The sequence below is a fragment of the Myotis lucifugus genome, unplaced genomic scaffold (assembly GCF_000147115.1).
Source record: "Myotis lucifugus unplaced genomic scaffold, Myoluc2.0 scaffold_295, whole genome shotgun sequence".
NCBI classification, from domain to species: domain Eukaryota; kingdom Metazoa; phylum Chordata; class Mammalia; order Chiroptera; family Vespertilionidae; genus Myotis; species Myotis lucifugus.
This window is the reverse complement of record NW_005871343.1, coordinates 854,789-876,661: the sequence shown is the minus strand read 5'-3', so window position 1 is coordinate 876,661 and position 21,873 is coordinate 854,789. Positions and strand designations below refer to the sequence as shown.

At 41.6% G+C, this 21,873-nt stretch overlaps 1 pseudogene; it reads right to left on the bottom strand.

The window, feature by feature from the left end:
* Positions 1-302: 302 nt before the first annotated feature.
* Positions 303-2,501, bottom strand: LOC102427780 (annotated as a pseudogene).
* Between the last annotated feature and the right edge of the window lie 19,372 nt (positions 2,502-21,873).

The window sequence follows — 21,873 nt, the reverse complement described above, 5'->3', positions numbered from 1 at the left end:
AGAGAGTTTGAGACTGAGATTTATAAATGCTTTTCAAAGCCTGGGGTTTGGAAAAGGAGCAGATATGATGTTTTCAAAACCTGAAGTTTTTCTCAGGACTAAAGTCAAAATTGTAACTGCCACAGAAGAGGAAAAGGAGAAGCTTTTCTCACTTTAATCGTTCATCTGCATTGGAAATCCAGTATCCCTGAGACAGGAACCACTGCACTAAGAAGGGAGTAAGAAAGTTCTCCCAAAGGAAGACTGTTGCTTAATCACGCCCACTGCCCTGGCTATCACGTGTAAACTTTGCATTTTCCAACCTAATGCTTGGCAGCACCAAGATGTTTCAGTAATGGTTCATCGTAAACCCAACATTCTCCGTCTTCATGTCCCATTGACTTTCCTTCTCCTTCCTCTCTTGGGCTTTAGCTTTTTGTCTTTTTTCAAGACTATGCTTGGCTTCAGTTGCTGCATCACCATCTCTGATTTTTAAGTTGGAAGTGACATCCTTCCAAAGGCAGCGAGATTCACACTCATTCTGATCTCCCAACTTTCTCACTTTCTCCTTGATTATAGGCAACTTCTTAGTATCTATAAAAATTGCATTTCCCCCCATTGCATATTTTGCATACATGACAACATTCCATTCCCCTTTAATTGAACAGAAGGACTTCTTGTCATTTGGAGAACAAAATCTCAGCAGTAATTCTGTGCTTCTTGCCCAGAAATCTTACAAAGATTTCACGTGGAAGACAGTATTTGCACGATAGCCAGTTTGTAACAATTAATATTGCATTCTCCACCTAGTTCCACCCAGGGCACTGTGAGGACAGACCTTCCATAACCACTGGGGAATGTGAAAATGTTATGGTTGTCACGGTCTAGGCATGAGACACAGCCCTGCCCTATGCTGTGGACCCCAATTGACATTCCCAGGAATTTTGATTTGGTCCAGATATGAGCACTGACTTGTATCTTCTTCTTAAAACACTCAGCATAAAAGGCTGAAATGGGTGGAGGATGGGAAACTTGCTCAGCCACGAATGTTACACTGTTTTTGGAACCCCCGGGAACTGGTCCTTCTGAAACTAGCTCTGTGTCCTCTTCGGTATCATTTGGTAATGTCCAGTGACACTGAAAGGCCTCGCCCAAAATGGGGTTGTATGGCTTTTTGGCAACCGATCCTCTCCTTCCTGCATGAAAGGCTGAGAGGTACCATTTCACAACCTGAACCACTCAGTCTCTGGCATCCTTTTGGTCACTAATGCTCACAAACAGGTCTGGGTGTGCAAAAAAGTCGGCATACATTTCTAAAAGATCTTCTTTCAAGAATAAATGTTGGGTGAACTACCTTAGTAAGATCCATTCCAAGCCTAACATGTGACAAGAAATGCATGATAACACCCTTGTGCTTTTCCACTTGCCCTGCCTCCCCTTCATCATCTCTTTCATCATAGGAATTGAGAAGGTCAGCATCACTTGTTCCATTGAACAAGGAAGAATTAATGGATTCTGCGGTATCTAGATACTAGAGACTATTTCCTGAGCTATTATGGGTTAAGACAGAAGCAGATCCAGAGGAATCTATTAAGCACTTTGGGGATGAGCCACTTTGATGAAATTCATCAGGGTCATAGAATTCATCTTCACCTCTAGAATAAGAGAACTCTGGACTGTATTTGGAGACAAGCTGACATCGCTTGGAGAAGTTAGACTGCTCCTAGGTGGTGAGTGCCCACTGCCTGTACTATTTGGTGTTGGAGTCTGATGATGTCCCAAGGTAGCGAATACAGGTCCAACTGGTAGGGAAGATGGATGCTGCTCTGACTTACACAACTGACGGGGTTCTGGAGGTAAGACAGTCTGAAGAGGCATTGTGTTGATCACAGGCTCCAAGGGACTAGGTTGATATATTGCCTCTACAGGATTCATAGTACTTATAATTCCATGTGCATGATTCTCCGCATTACATCCGTCTTTAGCAATCTGCAGCAGCACAACGCAGCCTTTAATGGATTCTACCATGCTATTTGTTGTCTCTTTGACTGTTTCCATTTTCTTTCTCTGTTCATCATCTTTGCAGTTTTGAAGTTTGTCATTAAAAATTTTTAATTGTTCTATCAAGATCTGCAGGCAAGCCTCAGCCTTTGTGATTTTCTTATCAAAGTCTTGGACACTGGGAACAAATCCTGAATCCAGACCTCGACGATGAGGAGTGTGTTGAAGAACTGTTTCTTCTAAGGCACAGATCCACTTCTCTCGCTCATCAGCATCACGAGCCTGGAAATGGAAGGTTTTCTGCTCAACAATGATCGTGAAGTTGCTGTCGTCCTCATCGTCCATACCAATCGCAGCTTCTCCGAGTCTCACACAGCCTTGGCGAGAGCCTCTCAACATTTTGTCCTTGGACGTGTAGTAGGAGAGCAGCCCTGCGTTGTAGTCCAGCATGAACCAACATACTGCCAGCACTTCGTCATGTTAGTCCAGGTGCTCAGAGGCCCATCCATCATGGACGTCATCTTGGGAGCCACCAATGACAAAAAAAAGCATGACGTCACTTGGCTATAAGGCATTCATCAGGCTGGGGCGGGGCGGGGGGAGGGGGGGGCGGGGCTGGAAAAGAAGCTGAGCTAGGAGCTGCTGCTTCAGGTGGACACGCCCACTCTGGCCCCCAGCAATCATCCTCAGACATGCTTTCTTTGGTCGCCTGTTGTGTGTAGAACTCCCTGCCATTGGCAACAGCATGGAGGGACCTGGAAAGCATTATGCTGAATAAAATAAGCCAGTCAGAGAAAGCTAAGTATCACATGATCTCACTCATATGGGGAAGCTAATGAACAACAAACTGATGAACAAAAGATCTAAAGACAAAGAAGCATCCACTAGACTTACTACATTTTTTTTTATCCATTCATCCATCAATGCACATGGATTGTTTCCATGTCTTGGTTGAGGTGAATAATGCTACAATGAACATGGGGGTGCAGATATCTCTTCAAGATGTCAATTTCATTTCCTTTGGATATATCCCCAGAAGTGGAATTACTGGATGACATGGTAAAAACTAGCTTTTGAATTAGGCATAGAGAAGATGGTTGTAAAGACCTGGGGAAAATGATAGAAACCTGGAAAAAGTCTCCAACTCAGGTGCTTCTTAAGAGAGTTTAAGTTCTCACTCTACTTCTAAGAAATGGAAACTGGTAACCTTGATACATAGAAGTATATTTTTAAAAATAAAGACCAGGTGGATCCAATAAGCAGTTTTCCCCTGAAGAAGGCCTTGGGTCAACACCACAGTTGTGGAATGGAAGGACACTCATATGTATTAAGTTAAAATTAAAATTTTAAGGCATGGTTGTATCATCTTTTATGACTCCCTACTTTAACTTAAAAAAATCAATTAACCACCCCTATACAGGTGGATAGTGTTGGATATGAGGATCCTGCATTAATAATAAAAGCTTATTTCAGAGGATGAATGTGAGGAAGAAATGAGATTACATAAATCCTCCAGTCCAGTGTTTGGCACACAGCAGGCAAGCAGCACATACAAATTCTCATGTCATCTGCTTCCTTCCAAGGATAAGGAACCACAATTTCCTGAGTCAGCCAATTCCATTTCTTAACAGCTCTAGGTTGTGAGAAATTCTTCTTAAGCCTCCTTTTAATTTCTATCTATTAGCCCTCGTTTTATTTTGGGGGGTGTACAAAATCAATGGCAATTCCATACATATTTGAAGAAAACTGTCTTGTCCCTCAGGAGCCCTTTCTCCTATATAATCAACCCTCATTCTTTTGTTTTCAGTTCTTCAGATGATATATTTTCTTTTTTAAAATCCTCACCTGAGGATATTTTTCCATTGATTTTAGAGAGAGTGGAAGAGAGAGGGAAAGACAGAGAGGAACATCGATGTGAGAGAAACGCATCGATTGGTTGCCTCCTGCATGCTCCCTGACCAGGGCTCGGCTGTGGAGGAGCCTGCAACCAAGGTATGTGCCCTTGACCAGAATTGAACCCAGGATGTTTGGATCCACTGAGCCCAATCAACAAGGACAGATGATATATTTTCAAGATTCTTCCTCATTATTTTATCCATTAGATCCAGTGACCCCCTCTGGGCCCACTCCATATGACCCATGTTAGACCCCAGATGAATGTGACATTCTATCCGTGGCACCATGGAATTACTCCCCATTTCATCTTTATTTTGGACACTCCCTTCCAATGAGGCCATCTGTCACTGCACAAGTGTTTTGACAGGGTCAAATGTTGCCTTTACAGGCCTTGCTTCCAACTAAAACTTTCAAGTCTTGTCCTTAGAGATTGCTGTGAGCCAGGCCTTTTCCACCCTGAAATTGTACACTTTATTTTTTTTCAGCCTGTATGTGGGAATCTGTATGAATTACATTTCATGTTGTTGGTTTCTGGCTTAGTATGTAGATATGGCAATATGATTCAGGTCATCATCATATCATTTCCCCCAGCTTGGTGTTGTGGGTGGATTTGGTAAGCAGGGCTCCTAGGTTTTTCCTTAAGCTGCTGGTAAATATATTGGACAGGAAGGGAGTTGTGACACAGCCATGTGACATGTTACAAGAAGTCCTTCTTTCTCCCCAATCCATTTAACATTAAAATTAACTAATATTTACTAAGCCATACACACTAGGCATAGTTCTAAATGCTGGAGATACATCAGTGGACAAAACAAACACATATCTTAACTTTATGAAGGTTACTAGAGGCCTGGTGCACAAAATTCATGCACTGGGGGCAGGGGGCGGGGGGAGTCCCTCATCCCAATTGCGACAGGGCACAGGTCAGGCTGAAGGACCCCACTGGTACACAATTGGGGCTGGGGAGGCACACGGCAGGGTTCTAGGGCGTGTCTGGCCCATCTTACTTAGTCCAGATCGGCAGGACCCCAGCAGCAAACTAACCTACCGGTTGGAGTGTCTGCCCCCTGGTGGTTAGTGCACATCATAGCAACTGGTCGACAGGTCGACTATCTGCTCCTTGGTGGTCAGTGCACGTCATAGCCAGTGGTTGAGCGGCCTTAGCATATCATTAGCATATTACGCTTTGATTGGTTGAATGGCTGACTGGACGGCCAGACACTTAGCATATTAGGCTTTTATTATATAGCATATTTCAGTGAATATCATTTTGGCTAATAATTCTGCCCTCATCATATATATTTCTTTGTCCTTATTTAATTCAGCTCACATTTATTCATTGTAATAATTTATTGAGTAGTTATGTGTTTTGCTCTTCATGGATATAATAGGTATGAACTGATGTAGAATAAACACATAGGATCAGGGGTCCCTCTTTTTTCTGGATTATCCACCAACCTTTGGAAATATTTGCAGTCTAAAAGGAAATTTCTCCAAACTTCCATTTTCAAGTGGGGATAAAGCCTAGTGTTGGTCAGTCCTCTGTAGTGGCTTTTTCTTGCCACTTGGGGGCGCTGCTAAACACAGATTGTGCCCCCGCTGTTTAATGGGGTACCTGCCCCATCACCCAGTACAAGAAGTTGGTGCACTTCAGAGGGAGGTGATTTTCCTCCAGTAGAGCCTCATTCAGTCCAGAGAGCACCCCAGTGGGTTCTCTGGGGGCAGTTCCTAGTTCTCAGTTGTTCTCCGTTAGGACCCGTGCTCCGCGAATGGCTCAGGCTCAGGGACCCATCTCTAGTTGCTGAAAGGATTGCTAGTTCTGGATAGGCAGGTGGAGAGATTGAGGAGACCAGGGTTGAGATGTTTCTCCTTCGCAGTTAAAAAAAAAAAAGTATTCCATTTCCTTTTTGTGATAAAGTTATTAGTAATTAATCAAAAAATTCCGAATGCTTTTTCATCTAAAGTGAAAAAAACAACAACCTCTGATTACTTTCTAAGGAAGGGGATAGGTGATAAGGTACCGCTTTGGGGGGTGCTGCTGGCCACTGCTCCCTGTGCTTGTCGCATAGGGGTGGTGGTACTGGCAGTAAAGCAAGTGAAGGTGGAGATAGGGTGGTGGGGAAGAGATTTCAAAACTTCATGTATGAATTGCCATTTCTCAGAGGCCACTGGGAATATATCAGTAAAAAAAAGCCTTCCATGATTACCCTTAAAATATACATTATCTCATTTAATTCCCGGGATAGCACTGCAAGTTGGCATCATGTTAGCCATCTGCAGAGGAGGAAATAGGTTCAGAGAAGTGAAATGACAAGACCTCTTTGTAAGAGAGTTTGGATATCAGGCCAGTTGGTCTTTGAAGTCGGACTGGTCCACCACGCTGTGCTCACAGACTCCCACCCTCTGTGTTGACCTGGACCTCCCCGCACCATCATTTAAACACAGGACTTACTGGAGGGCATGCAGGCCCAACGCGTTTCTTGTGGATGGAGAGCTAAAGGCAGGACTTTCCCTTTGCAAAGAACTGCTGCTTGGATTCCTGAATAGTACATCTCATGAATCCAATGTTCATAATGAGAGTAGAAGGGTCAGTATGTGCTAGTGCTGAAAGAGACATGGGTGATCATGTAGCTTAGCGTGTTTTACAGAGTTCAACACTGAGGTTCAGGGAGCTTCAATGACAGCGAGGCAGTGAAGGAACTGGTGTCCTCACTCCCAGCCCAGAGCTGATTCTAAACTGGTTGTTGATGATTTTAACATTGTTATTCTTAGAACAATGAAAATTATTGACATTAAAATATGTAGGAAACAAAAGGATGCAAAATACATAGGACTTTCAGTTCTTGACAAGACAGAATAACTGATTTATTTTTCTACCATTAGCAGCTGTAAAACTGGGCAAAAATATACCAACAACTATTCTCAGGCACTGGGCAGTGGACGTCACAGGACAGTGGTTCTCGAGAAAAGGGAAGCACACAGGATGAGGTCCCCTTTCATGCTGACTTTTTGTCTGAGGCATTCTTCTAACTGTAGGGAAATGGAGCCTAAACAGAGAGTGGCAGTCTGGCGGGATGGAGAAATAAAGATAAAGGTCAGGGCTGCTAAGTCCGCTGAAACCTGCAGGATTGGGCACCATAGAGCAGGCAACAGAAGAGAAATAGCCCCCAAATCTGTAGACATTTCTTTCCTGCAGGTTATTTGCCAAATCTTTAGCTACGTGTGCACTAAGTGAGACTTTGCTAAGTCAACGAAGAACAACTTCTAGGGAACTGAGAGGTGAATGTGCATTTTAGAAGTTGCACATGTAGCCCTAACCGGTTTGGCTCAGTGGATAGAGCGTCGGCCTGCAGACTGAAAGGTCCCAGGTTCGATTCCGGTCAAGGGCATGTACCTTGGTTGCAGGCACATCCCCAGTAGGGGGTGTGCAGGAGGCAGCTGATCGATGTTTCTCTCTCATTGATGTTTCTAACTATCCCTCTCCCTTCCTCTCTGTAAAAAATCAATAAAATATATTAAAAAAAACGAAGTTGCACATGTAAGGGAGCTGTGGGAATTCTGATCCAGCCCAAGTGGAGCTTGACACTTATTTGAGGCCCCAGAAAGGCTCACCTCAGGAGGCAAGGCCATGTCCTAGGAATAAGGGACATGCCATAGGATTGAGAGCAGTGATGAAAAAGACCTGCTTTAACAAAGCCCAAACCCAAGACTCCACAGGATCAAGATGACCCGTCAGTAATTTAACTGCTCATCAGGACAATGTTACACTTCTTGGAAAATTACAACAAAATTCAGAGGCTAAAAAGAATGTTAAGCATATAATGAAAGATGTCTAGACATGCAAAGAATAGAGTTAAATATGTAGAGCTTCCTTATCATTTGAAACCCCAAAGATTCTCACTTAGTTCTATTTTTCTATGAGGGTATTTCAGTTTGACTTAAATAATTAATGGAACATGCAACGTCTGGGCTTTAGCAATGGGATTGGATTTCTGATCTAGAGTCACAAGTTGTTTGTTTTTAATTGCTCTTAATGTCTTGGCTGATGTCTGACCTGCCCATGGGCGAAAACACGTGGACCTCAGCATTTTGTGGCTCAGTTGAGGGAATTTGAAACATATCTAAAAGTTTCCCCTCATCTTTAAATAGAATGGCTATGTTGCCCTGGCTTGTGTGGCTCAGTTGGTTGGATATCATCCCATGCACCAGAGGTCGCCGATTCACTTCCCAGTTAGGGCACATGCCCGGGTTGTGGACTCGATCCCCAGTTGGGGGCATGCAGAGGGCAGCCAATTAATGTTTCTCTCTCTCTTCCTTCCTCTTCCTCTAAAAGAATCAACAAAACATATTTAATAAAATAAAATAGCCCTAGCTGGTTTGGCTCAGTGGATGGAGTGCAGGCCTGTGGACTGAAGGGTCCTGGGTTTGATTCTGGTCAAAGGCACATGCCTGGTTGTGGGCTCGATCCCCAGTGGGGGGTGTGCAGGAGGCAGCCAATCAATGATTCTCTCTCATCATTGGTTTCTCTCTCCTCCTTTCCTCTCTGAAATCAATAAAAATATATTTTTAAAAAAATTAAAATAAATAAGAAGAATGGCTATGTTGGTCTGGGTTCTTTATTACCCCCCCAGAGGTATTTGGGGGGGGGGGGCTTGGGACAGGTAGTGGAGGTGACACAGAGCAGAGGATTTGTGTGTATTTGGGAGCTTACGCTGGATTTTACTGAGTATTTGCATCACTGATGAAACAGTAGGGAGGATCTGTAAAATCTGAGCAAAAATTGTGAAATCTCCAGAAGAAATTTCTTCCAGCTTTTATGATTCATGGTAAGAATTTATAAGCATTTTTCTGAGACAACTTCAACTTTTTTAGTGCTACCTAAAAAAACTGATATTTATCATGTAAGAACCCCAAAGAAGCAGGAAGAAAATTTGTTTGCAGTTTTTGTTTTTAGATAATTGATCAGCTAGCATTTTTAGTAAAAACAGTCTTTAATATAGATTTTTTCCCTTTCCCTAAAAAAAACAACAAAGTTGCCTTCTAATCAGGAAGCAAACAGAAGATTTCTGTCAGCAATCTTTTTATTCCAGTTGCTATTGAACTTGGGGAGATTTACTGTTCTTAGAATAAGTATATTTATTCAGGGAGGGAATAAAATCAACATTATTAATTATTTTAAGAGAGACAACGTTTTGAATCATGAAACCTCTAATTCATGGATCTTAATCTTTCTCCTTATTTCTAACGGCCAATAGCTCATCCTGCCTCTGCCCTTGGAATACTCTGTAATTAATTAATAATTTATGCCGGGCAAAGTGATATGCAGAACAGGGTTGGGCGTTCCTCCCACATGGGGAGTGCGTTGGCTGCTTAAATCCTCATGGAGGTTTCTCTGGTGGAAAAGCTTTGTACAGAAGCGGCCAGGCTGAAGGTCAGAGGCTCAAAGTGGTGGACACGTGTGGGCAGCTTCTTTCTTCTTCTCCCAGCTCTCGGCGTGACAAGGTCTCCAATGGATCAGGTGGAATTTTGCAGACCGTGCCACCTTCTTTGGCTGTGTGGACTCTGAAACATTTTATAATCTGTGTGGACTCTGAAACATTGTATAATCTGAATCTTTGAGAAGAAAGGCCTTTATTTGGGCATGGGAACATGAGCATGCAGTTGAGAAAGAGATTTTAAACACAGAAGCAGGACTGATTAGCTTTTCTTTTCTTCTGATTCTTGGGCCATTTCCATTTTAGTTTCAGTAAATGAGGACTTTTTAAATGAGTTATGTGATATTTGCTGAAGGTTGTGATTTTGGCAAACACTAAATAGAGAAAACAGTTTCTCCTCCCCTGCCTTCTCCTACTCACCTTCTTATTTGGATGGTGTTCTCAAATTGTTTGCCGAAACCAGGGACATACCTGTCTTGTTCAGATGGGCACCTGACAAGCTGGCCCAGATTTCCACAGCTGCCAGCCAGCTTTGTGTTGAGTCTTCTTCCCAGAAACGCCAGCCTCTCAGACGGAAGGGCATTGTGTGAAAAGGAGTATGTGCATCTCTAGCTGAGCCACAAGGGCACTTAGCCTAAATCCCACCCATGAGTGGAGGGCAGTCTTCTGTAAATACAAAAGTGGTTTTATTCCTTTATTAAAAGTCACAATTCTCATGAAAAATTCTACGCAATAAAACAAATAATAAAAAAGAAAGCAAAACCCCAAATTCAAACACACATACCCCCAGATCCCTCCATCTATGAGCAGGAGTCACCAAACTTTCTGCAAATGTGTAGATAGTAAATATTGTCACCTTTGGAGGCCCAGTGGTCTCTGTCACTACAGCTGAATTCTGCTGTAGTGATAGGGAAGCAGCCATAGGCAACATGCAAATGACCACAGTTGACTGTGTTCCAATAAAACTTTATTTAAGCCCAGATCTGGCCTTAGGGCTGTAGTTTGTTAACCCTTGGTCTAGAGTAACACTCATTTGCACATCATTAGTTGCACATCATTTCCCAAATCTTATTTATTCCTTCTTGCAGGTGTCTTGTCTTTGTGAATATTTCTATAGGGGAAAAAGGAGAGAACTAATGTTACACAAATGAAAGCACTTCTTTAAAAATGAAAGCTATATTTAAAAAAATATTAAATTCAATTTAACAGAAGAAATAAATTGAAAGGAGCCTGCGGGAATTGTTGAACTCGAGACAATATTTCTTCTCCACAGGTGATAACAGTTCCTAAAACAGTTCCTCTGAAATTAAGGGGAAGAAAGATGATAAGAACACTGGAGATTCTTTTGCTTTTTAAAGTCCAGTTTTCAATTTTGGGTGGAATGGTTGACTTCCTACTCAGACGAATGAGGAGATATGCAGTCTTCCACTTCTACCTCCTCTGAATTCTCACTACTCATTTGAATGTTTAAATGGTCAAGGCTGGTGATTTACATTCTATTCTGTAACCATAATTATCTGGGACTTTTGGTCTTTTCAGTAGATGGATTAAGGCCCACCACTAATATTTTTAATTAAAGTTTCTCCACTTCTTTTAAAAATTTTAATTCCTTTCTTATTGAGTTGGATTTATTACGTAGGAGGGCTCACAGGAGTTTTATTTACTGATTCGCCCCTTACCTGAATATTCAAAGGAAAAATTGTCTAGTTGTAAAATTCCTGGGTTACACTTTCTATCAAAGGTTGTGTAATTTTAAAATCACAACTTCTTCATTCATCTTTTGACTAATTGGATGTGGTTAGGAATCCCACTTTCCCCTCCATCCAGAGATATACAGGTGCTCCATTTCTTCTGTTCTTTCCTGTTGGAAAACGTCCGTCTTGTATTCATGCTGGAGGATTACTTGGTTGTGTCCATCTCTCTTTGCCTAAGAGCCTTGTAGACATTGCTCCTTTGCCTGTTGGCATTGGATATTGTTTTTGGGAAGCCTGAGCACAGCTTCATTTTCATCCCTTAGGGGTATTCAATTTAATGGAAGAAATAAATTGAAAGGAGCCTGCAGGAATTGTTGAACTTGAGACATATATTTCTTCTCCACAGGTGATAACAGTTCCATGACTGAGGGAATCTTTATTGTTGGAATTAATATCTTCTTGAGAACATGTCATATAATCATTTATATCGATTTTGTGCCCTTTTGTCTTCAGGTTTAGTTGTACCTTTATGTCATGATAATTTTCTTCTATTGTGTGTGTGTGTGTGTTTTTTTTTACTATCTTTTTAGTTCTATGTATTGAGTTCTTTATCTTGTCATGTTGTTGTTGTTCCTCTATATCTTCTCAATTGATTTTATATCTTTGCTTTCATTTCCTTCACTGAAGGAAATCAGAATATGTCACCCCAAAATATGCCTCTGACATAAAGATTATTTTGAGCTGAAGGCAATTAAGAAGAAGTAAATGCAGAAAAAGCAAGAAGTAAAGGCAGGAAAGGAAGTCTCCCTTGTCTGGAGACAAACTCTCATGTGCACAGAGCTGGCACCAGAGGAGTCTGCAAACAAATCTTGCTAAACTGACCCTTATCTTCCCAGTTAAGTTCTAGGTAGACCACCCAGCCCAGACCCTTTTGTATTGTAAATTTTTCACAAATGCACAATTTCTTTGTCTGTAAGGTATAAAAGCTTTCTGCTCTAGTTGCTTCCTCATGTCTTCATTCTCTTATGAAAGTTTCCATGTATATGTAAAAATTCAATAACATTTGTATGCTTTTCTCCTGTTAGTCTGTGTTTGTCCATTTAATTTTCAGACCCAGCCAGGGACCCTAAGAGGTCAAGAAAAATGTTCTCCTCCCCATGTGCTATAACTAAGTTAGCTTTTCTTCTGTCAGTAATCTTTGTTGTTGTTCTCTTCTCCTCCTCACCATTTCTACTTATTATTTCTGTAATGATTTTGTATTGATCCCTATTTCGTCTTAGTTCCACAGTCTCCCTTTCATTTCATTCCATTACTTATTCATTTTGACTTTGATTTATTGCTTTATTAACTTCATGTTTTTCTTAGATTCTTCTGTAGCAAGAAGCACTCAATGGGAATTTGTCTTTTCTTCATGGATTATATTTTCCTTCCTTCTTTTTCATTGTGTCTTTTATCTGCCATGCCTTCTCTCTTTCTTCCTTCCCTCTATCCCTCTCTCTTTCTTTGTATTGTTTTTTCTGCTTTAGTGTTTGCTTAGCTACCATGCCATGTTTAGATCCAGTTTGGCATGAATGGCTCTGCCCACTTTCTAGTCAATTTATGTAGTAAACATAAATTCTCTCAAACTCTCCACTTTACCTAAGACCTGTCTGTCTTTTTCTATGACTTGAAGTTCTAAATCCCTTAGACTGCTTCCTGTGCACTCTTGTTCCTTTTCTATAACCAGAACCTGTACAGTTGGAGGTGTGTGGCTGGGCGCTGCAGGAACATTCTTCTGGGCTGTGCGAAGCCTTTCTTGGAGCCCTTGGCTTGTCCTACACCAGGGCTGACTCTGCCTAGGTCTGTTCTGCTCCCAAAGGGCATGGAAGCCCTAGGCTTTTGACCAGGGGTCCTCAAACTTTTTAAACAGGGGGCCAGTTCACTGTCCCTCAGACCGTATTTAAAAACAAACAAACTATGAACAAATTCCTATGAAAACTATGAACAAATTCCTATGCACACTGCACATATCTTATTTTGAAGTAAAAAAACAAAACGGGAACAAATACAATATTTGTATTTGCATGTGGCCCGCGGGCCGTAGTTTGAGGACCCCTGCTTTAGACATCCCTAATTCAGTTGTGCTGATTTTCTGGCCTCGTTTGCAATCCTGACTTCTTGTAATGGCAGAACCATGCTGCTCCTCTTGAGAATCTCCTCCCTGCACTCAATATGCTTCTCTCCAAATTAGCAGGTATAAGTGCACATTTGAAAATTTTGTCTACTCATCTTCTTCTCTTAGTATGATTTCTAAGAGATGGAGATGAAGTTAGAGACTATAATAGTTTTTATCCTGTGCAATAAGCAACCTCAAAAACTCAGTGGTTTCGAAAATATTTATTTTCATTCTCAGGAATCTATACGTAATCTCTAGTTTGTCTAATTAGGCCGGGTGTGCTGTGCTTGGCTGGACTCCAGGCTTCCAGCCTGTTTCAGGGATGCTTCATATCTCTACTTTGACCAAGACAGACGGGAGCTCGTACCTGGTGAGATCCCTCTAAGAAACCAAAAGTTGAGTCACAAGCACATTTAAAGCCTCTATTTGCATCGTGACCTCTAACATATCATATGGATCCAAACAAGTCACGTGGCCAAATCTAACTCTAGTGGATGATCAGCAGCATCACATGGCAAAGAACAAGCTGGTAAAAGTCTGTAAATGGGAGAAAGTGGAAAATTGACGATCTTTTCCCAACCATCCTCAGAGACCCCCTAAGTCTTTTGAGAATCTCCTGTTTCTTTCATTTGCTTCCAGTTTTGAAATTTAGAAAAGAAAGTTATGTTACTTTTCCTTGGTTTGAATTGAGGTAAAACTTTTTCTTTTTATTAAATTTTTTTTAAATTTAATTTTAATTTTATATTTTATTTTATTAAGAAATAGAACAAATCTTTGATCTGGTCTCAGTCTGACATATTACCCAGAAGTCCCCTTACCATCTCTGTAGGTTTTCTCAGCTTCTTTAGAAAGTAAACTCCAGATTTTAATGACAATAATTTCCTATTACAAACCCAACTTTCTCCTGCTTTAGTTCTGTGCTTCTCTCTGGGGATGCTTGACCCACAATAAATCATTTTGGATTTGGCCTCTCCTGTTTCCTCTAGACATCTCTGTTTGACTCTAGTCTTTAAATTATACTTTACAACTGACACTAGGCATCCGCAGGGTGCACATGAATTGGATTGTATTAAAAGGGGAAACAAGTATTGGCTTTCAAATAATTTTAGTTCATAATGTGTCATTATAAAGGTGATTACAAGTGCTATGTGCAGAGTGGACTTGCCAACTAGTGGGTTCTATTGGGGATCAGGCCCCAAACTGGACTTTTCCACTTGGATCTGGGATTGGAGTTGTGAAGGGTCTTGTATAAAGGGCTGGAAGTATATGTTACATGTATATTGAATACATAGTATATCAAAGAATAATAAAGAAGGATATAGCATGTCTACTGAGGGTCTGGCAAATCTGGTTTAAAATCTTCACAGAACAACCCTCTCTTGTGGCCCACCATGGTGGTACTCTAATAGAACTGTATGGAGGAAGGGTCTAGACCAGTGATGGCGAACCTTTTGAGCTCAGCGTGTCAGCATTTTGAAAACCCTAACTTAACTCTGGTGCCGTGTCACATATAGAAATTTTTTGATATTTGCAACCATAGTAAAACAAAGACTTATATTTTTGATATTTATTTTATATATTTAAATGCCATTTAACAAAGAAAAATCAACCAAACAAATGAGTTCGCGTGTCAGTCATAGGTTCGCCATCACTGGTCTAGACTCTCAAAGTTTCGTATTCAGATTTGACTCACTCCCTGTTTTCAGGCCCATGATTTGGTTAGCCTTAGATCCAAGCTCTCCCAGGCATGCATTCCCAGGCATGCATTTCCCAGGCATGCATTTCCCAGGCATACATTTCCCAGGCATGCACTTCTGCTGTGTTTTGGCTTCTTCCTCTCTAGGCACTTGGTCTCATCCTTTTCAGCTACATTAACTCCTCATTTGCTTCCCATTTCCCCCAAAGGTGCTCACTTTGTAATGCTATTTGCCCTTTGACTTCATAGCTTAAAATTGTTTTCTTTAGGAAGTTCCTTAAGTCCCTTGCATTTCAGGGGCATTTCAGAAGACAGCAGTGGTAAGTGCAGGCCACCATGTTTAGCCAGGCTCTCCCTTTTATGTCCCTCCTTCTTGTGCTCCCCTTGCTTCGAATGTCTTTGATCCTCTTCTGTGTTCAATCAGATCATAACCATCCTGTACAGTCCAGTTGAAATTGTCCTCTTTCCCCTCTTTATTGAAAGGAATTAAGTACCAACTATATCCTACTTAATGTGTTAGGCATTGAGGTCACAAAGACAAAAAGACACACAGCTCCTGTTCTTGGGTCTAGTGTAGCGTTCACTCGGGAGACTGTGCGGTGAGTAAGCATGTCTCAGACAGTTGGATGATGGAATTAATTGAGGTAAGTGTGTGAGAGGAGAGTCTGCCCGAAAGAGTCCAAATGTCTTCCAGAAGGAGGCAGCATCTGGGTGAGCCTTGGGAAGGGGCTTTAGTCAGAGGCAATAGTGCGAGGTAACAACAGGACAGTGTGAGAGTGCATGAATACGGACTAGCTCAGTGCTATAGAATATGAAATTGTTTCCTTCCTTTGCACTCCCACTGTCATTTTAAAATTTATGACTTTCCCATTTTCATGTGTTAAATCCAAATGTTGCCAAGTTCTCCGGTCTCTGTTTCTTTAACATTTAAACACAATCCTCCAAATGCAGTTTCCAAGATTTACAAATCCTGGGGGGGAAAGGACTCTGATTGTCTTGCTGACCCCAAGCATTGACCCAGTCTCTTCCTTCTTTTTGTCCCCGGGCACTCTTTAAAGGATCTCTACCGAAGGCTTAGGAAATCAGCCTATAAGCCCCCAAACGTCTTTTCTTTTTCCTGAGGGCTCTGCCAGCTGTCATGTTGCTGGGGGGTCATTCTCCTTTATATGTCACTTCTCTCCAGTTTTTCCTCCCCTGAGTTCCAAATAGCCCCTAAATTTCCATCCTTTTGAGCTTCTGGGGGAAACCACCCAAATTCCTACTAATTTATTAGACAGCCTAGATCAGTTTTCTTAGTTAAAATTAATTGTTTCCACCTGTGGGTTTCTACAGGATTGTCTTCCTCAATTAAGCAAATTTCACCCACCGCCTTTTAGCTCTGAACTTGCCAGTCTTCTCCATCAGATATAAGCTCCCTGAGGTGGGGACCTTGACTCGTTCATGTTTATATAATAAAACATAATATTTCACTCGAAGTAATTATTCAAATAAATCACTCTACAAGCACCACCAAAAACCCAAGTCTTTGCAAACATGAGATGGCATTTAATCTCTGCATAGTGGATTCTTCAGCCTGACACAAGCTGTTCCTAATTGAGATTCTTCTAGTCAGTGACAAAGGGCGGAGGTAAATGCACCACAAGACCTGAGACTCAGCATTCCCCAGGTCATCTTTAGGTGTCCCGTGCTTTCTTTTCCTGGGGTAACCACAATCACCATGGGAAGGGGGTAAGGATCTCCCCTCCTCACCCATCAGGAGTGGCATCAGCAATGGGCCAGGAGATGCTGCCTGTCAAGGACCTGCAGAGGGGAGCGATGTCAGGTGGGATGGTGTCGGACATTGTGGTGCTTGTGAGGCTGTGGTAAAGGGGTAAGTGGTATGAAAAGCCCTTTCCTCAGGGGATTGAAAGGTTATAGGGCCTTTACCTCTGCCCTGTTTTTCTGTGATAGCTTGTTCTTACCAATGACCTGAGGAACTTTAAAAAATTTCACTTTATGTATGTATGTATGTATGTATGTATGTATGTATATATATGTTTTTATTGATTTCAGACAGAGGAAGAGAGAGGGAGGAAGAGAGAAACATCAATGGTAAGAGAGAATAGTCCATTGGCTGCCTCCTGCATGCCCCCTACTTGGTATTGAGCCCACAACCTGGGCATGTGCCCTGACCAGGAATCGAACTGTGACTTCCTGGCTCATGGGGTTGTCCCTCAACCACTGAGCAACACCAGCCAGGCCATTATTTATTAATTAGTGGCACCAGGATTTAATTTGGCCAGTTTCACACAGGATCCTTTAGTCAATTGGGGTTGGCCAGTGGTTCTTCCCACTCGGACAATTTCTGTTTGCAAGTGCTGGCAAGTTATGTGGTGGTTGGGGTGGTCTCATTAATAATATTTCTTATTGGGGAGAGAGAAATATTTCAAATGAATAACCATCGATCCATACTAGAATCATCAGGGTAATCACTCCATAAATTACATGAATATCTATTCACTATGTTGTACACCTAAAACTAATATAATATGTCAACTGTGATTGGAAAAAACCACCCACCCATCCTAATGACATGATAATAATGATTATTTGTAGACATTCTTATGTTGGAAATAAGCCAAGTTTTATGTTTTCTGTTCTCTTCCAATTAGCAGCCTTCAGCATTTTGAAGAAAATTACTTTCTTAGAAATATAAAAATAACTGTTTAATAAATGCTTGAATCTGAAGCATTTGAAATTTCTGGGTTATTTTCTTTCTTCCCTATAGGATATACTTTAACTTCTAAGTAGGGGTTTAGATTTCAAAAACTTATATGTTTTTCTCCGTCAAAAGCTAAGAAAATATGGCCTCTGCTTGCCCAGACATATGTTATGTAGATTTCAGAGAACAGGTTGGAGAAGTGCTTGACAACTTAATTCTCATGGGAAGTAGCCCCACATGTCTGACCTGGTCCCAGGCTAAAACATGAAGCAGAAGGCCACTAGGAGTACTGAGGCAGTTCTGCTGCAAATGTAGGAGTGTGGGGCGAAGCTCCTGAGGTACTGCCTCAGCTCTGGGATAGTAAGGCCTGCCCTGGAGCTAGGCTTGGTTTTTCCCAGTGTTTGTTGGGTTGAGGAAGCTGGTTTGGAGTCTTAAGATGTGCTCAGCTTTGTAGGAAGAAAACAGGTTACTGGCTGAATTCCCATACTTTCTAAACTGAGTAATACAAGTCTTCTCAAAGTTGGTGTACAATCAAGTAACGAGGCAATTTGTTCTCATTAGAAGAATTAAAGAAAAAAATATTCACTTCTTAAAGATGGAAAAGCAGACATTATTCAGGACTGAGCAGTAGGGATACAACCATTACAGTGGGACTTTGCATTGGGAGAGAGAGATTGGGTTCAACTTTGAGCACAATATGGGTAAGTTGGACTTCATAGCCAAGGAGCAATTTGGGGGTCAGTCCATGGAAAGTTACTAAGAGGAAACATCCGAGGTAAGGAGAATTATGGCTAAACTGACCTAAGAGAACTCTTACTGAAGATAGGCCAGGCTGATCAGATATTACTTGGGAGTGTCAGGGCGTAATGAACCCAATCAGTTATGGGGGATGATCAGATATTGAGGTGAGAGGTTTGGTTAAATTGACTTAGCAAGGGTTCTTGCTAAAATTAGATTTTATAAGGACATACACAGATAGGCTTAGGAGAAGATTCGGGAGGCTGACTATAGTTGGATCAAGCAAAGAATCTTTGTCAGAGGCCAGCTTGAAAATTATAGCAATCTCTACACAATGTAGTTTCCCTTCCCTGGAATATTAGTATATAAAGTTTACTATGGAATAATTGTGAGATTCTACTTCTAAGATGGGTGACTCATGAGTCCCTTGTTTTAAATAGTTAGCAATAGCAGGGGCAGAGAAATTAGTGTATCAGTCAGGGCTTTCCAGAGAAATAGAACTGCTATGTAGTATTTTCTCTCTCTCTCTCTCTCTCTCTCTCTCTCTCTCTCTCTCTCTCTCTCTGACATATTTTAAGGAATTGGCTCACACAATTGTGGGGTATGGGGCTGGTAAGTATGAAATCTGAAATCTGTAGTCCAGGCTGGCAGGCTGGCAACTCCGGCAGGAGCTGATGCTGCAAGTCTTGAGGCAGATTTTTCTTCTCTCTGGGAAGCCTAGTTTTCCCTCTTAAGGTCTTCAACTGATTGGATGAGGCTCACCCACATTATCATGGGTAATCTACTTTATTTAGGTCAACTGATTGTAGATGTTAACCACATCTACAAAATTACTTCACTGTTATGCCTAGATTAGTGTTTGAATGAATAACTGGGTACTATAGTCTAGTCAAATTGACACGTAAAACCAACCATCACAGTAAGTAAAGCAAGGCAGAAGGAAATCCAAGGAAAGGATAGGTAGCTCTCAAAGTGGACTATTGTGTATGGTGAGGATGAAGGAGGGGAAATGAGCCTACTGACATCAGGCCCATCATTCTGGGATTGGGGAAATAATGAAGAACACATTCCTCAGCTGGGATGTTCCTCATAAGATGTTTTCTATTGAAAAATTCCTGCATTGTTGGGACCAAGATAGGTAGTCATTTGGGCTGTGGGTGCGGTGCGGGTAGGGGTGGCCACAGCTCTGAGTTATAAAATTTGAATGGTAGAAAGAACATTTGGCTGGAAAACTAAAGACAGGAAAAGCTGTCTCTTAGCCTGTAGTTTATTGATAAAGATAAAATGAATTCACTAGCATCCCTTTGAAACTTGAGGGGAGATCTTAATAAATATCCATGGAATCAAGAGCTAGACAATGAAGATTAATTATATAGAGGTCTTTATTACTAATTTAAGATGTATAAAATGTCATTGACTACAGTGTGCTGGCTTTATCACAGTATATTAGTAAATATAAAAATAGTTGTCAAAGATTCACTCAGGACCTATTCCCTCAACCCTGCTTTTCTCATAAGGTTACTGTTCTACAGCTGGGAATTCCCCTACCAGGAAGGTTCTTCAGGAACCCAACCATCTAGATTTGGGAGGGATGCTGCTATTGGCTCCTATACATAAAAGCAAAAGCATCAAATTCATCATTGTGTCTATGATAGAGTATGTCTACTGAGACAGTGGGAAAGATTTATGCTTCAATTATTAATAGGTTAGCACTACCGATACATTTAACAAAACTCATTCCCCTTCAATAAAAGACAACCATTAACTGCTTCTAAACTCAGCCTATCAACTTTGGTAGGTTAAGTAGATTCGTTCAATAGTTGCATAATGTTGATACTTCCAATGTTCTCCTGTTTAGTGACTCCCCAGCTGTGGAAACATTTGGTTTTCTTCTCTAATGAAAAGGAGAAAAAAATAGAATGTTTTCTTTCTTCATCTTCTTCTGTAAAGCTTCCTGAAAATGGCCTTTACGTCAGAAACCATCACATACTTGGCTGTAGAGAGTCACAGAGGTTACTTCTGTAGTTCTAATGGGCATCAAATATGGGCGGGGCCCCATAAAATCTGTAAGCTGCCCTCTAAAACTGTCTCCATTTCTGTTTGGATACAAGATCCTACTGTTTCAGGAGCATCGGTGCTTTCTGTAAACTTTTATTCTGGTTAAAAATTTAGAAGGGAGCTACTTGTAATGTCTTTAGCATTAACTTAAGCTATAGTAGGCCTATAAAACAATCATTGAGATGCTATTAAAAGTATATGAATAATAAAACATCCACAATAAGACAAGCTTTAAAGGAGCACCTTGGCCTTGGTAGCTCCCCCGAGGCAGAAGAAAGGCTTCTGGGTTTGTGGGGGGATATAACTTGGCTCTGTCCTGAGCAGTTAAATGTTATTTGGGAACCAGGGAATCTGTACCCCCATTTTTTTTTTAATTAGGAGAAAAGGCTATGGGACATTTTCTCAGTTGTAAATGGCAACAGAGCATAATGCAATAATATTTCTAGGAAATAGCCTCAGGCTTCTTTGTTTATATGGGATATTTATGAAGGCACAAGTTTTATGAAGTTGTTTTATTGGTTAGAGCAAAGCAACTTTGGGGAAATTGCTAAAGTTCACGGAGTCTTAGTTCCTTCCTTTATAAAATGGAATTAGTATGATACCTGTTGTGAAGGGCTTACTGAATTACCAGAGACAACATATATAAGGTACAGAGCCCATCTCTGGTAACATATCTGGTGTTTAATAATGTTAGTTCCTTTTCTCCTTCTGTTATTTTGAGACTAGAGGCCTGGTGCACAAATTTGTGCATGGGAGTGGGGGTGGGGGGAGGCACCATGGGAGGTTGGCTGCTGGACCCGAGGAGGGAGCCAGCTCTTGGTTCCCCTGGGAAAGGGGCTGCATCTGCCACCACCCACTCCCAGTTCCCCCTCCCAGCCCGGGCCTGAAGGCCCCAGTGGGGTTGGGAGGGGAGGGGAGAGTTGCTGGGCTGGGCGCAGAAGGAATGGACGCCAGACACTAACGCTGTCCTCGGTGTCCTGCCACCGTGCGGTCCACCACCTCCTCCCATCCTCCTTCCCTTGCTGCACCACCACTGTGGTGGGTGGGTGGCCCCAGGGGAAGGGAGAGGATGGGAGACAAACCCTTGTGTCGAGGGCTGACTTTCAATAGATCGCAGTGAGGGAGCTGCTTGCTACATACAAAACCCCAACCCAGAAGCAGGTCTCTATGAATGGTTTAGCACCAGGGGCCAATGGGGGCCTGCTGGCCGGTGGTGGGGGCAGCAGGAGGTTGGCTGTGGGAGCGCATTGAGCATCTGCCCCCTGGTGGTCAGTGTGTGTTATAGCAACTGGTGGACGGTCATTCCAGTCGTTCGGTTATAATGGTTGCTTAGGCTTTTATATATATAGATTATCAGTGATCTAATATAATGTCTATAATATTTACCTGGTATTACTATATAATAGACATCTCTTTTTATATCTATGAAATTACGCTGATGTTTGAGATCACAGTGAATAAATGTCCTTGAGTGGTGTTAAGAATTTCAAGAAAGTTGCTTTGATCAAGAATCTTAAGAT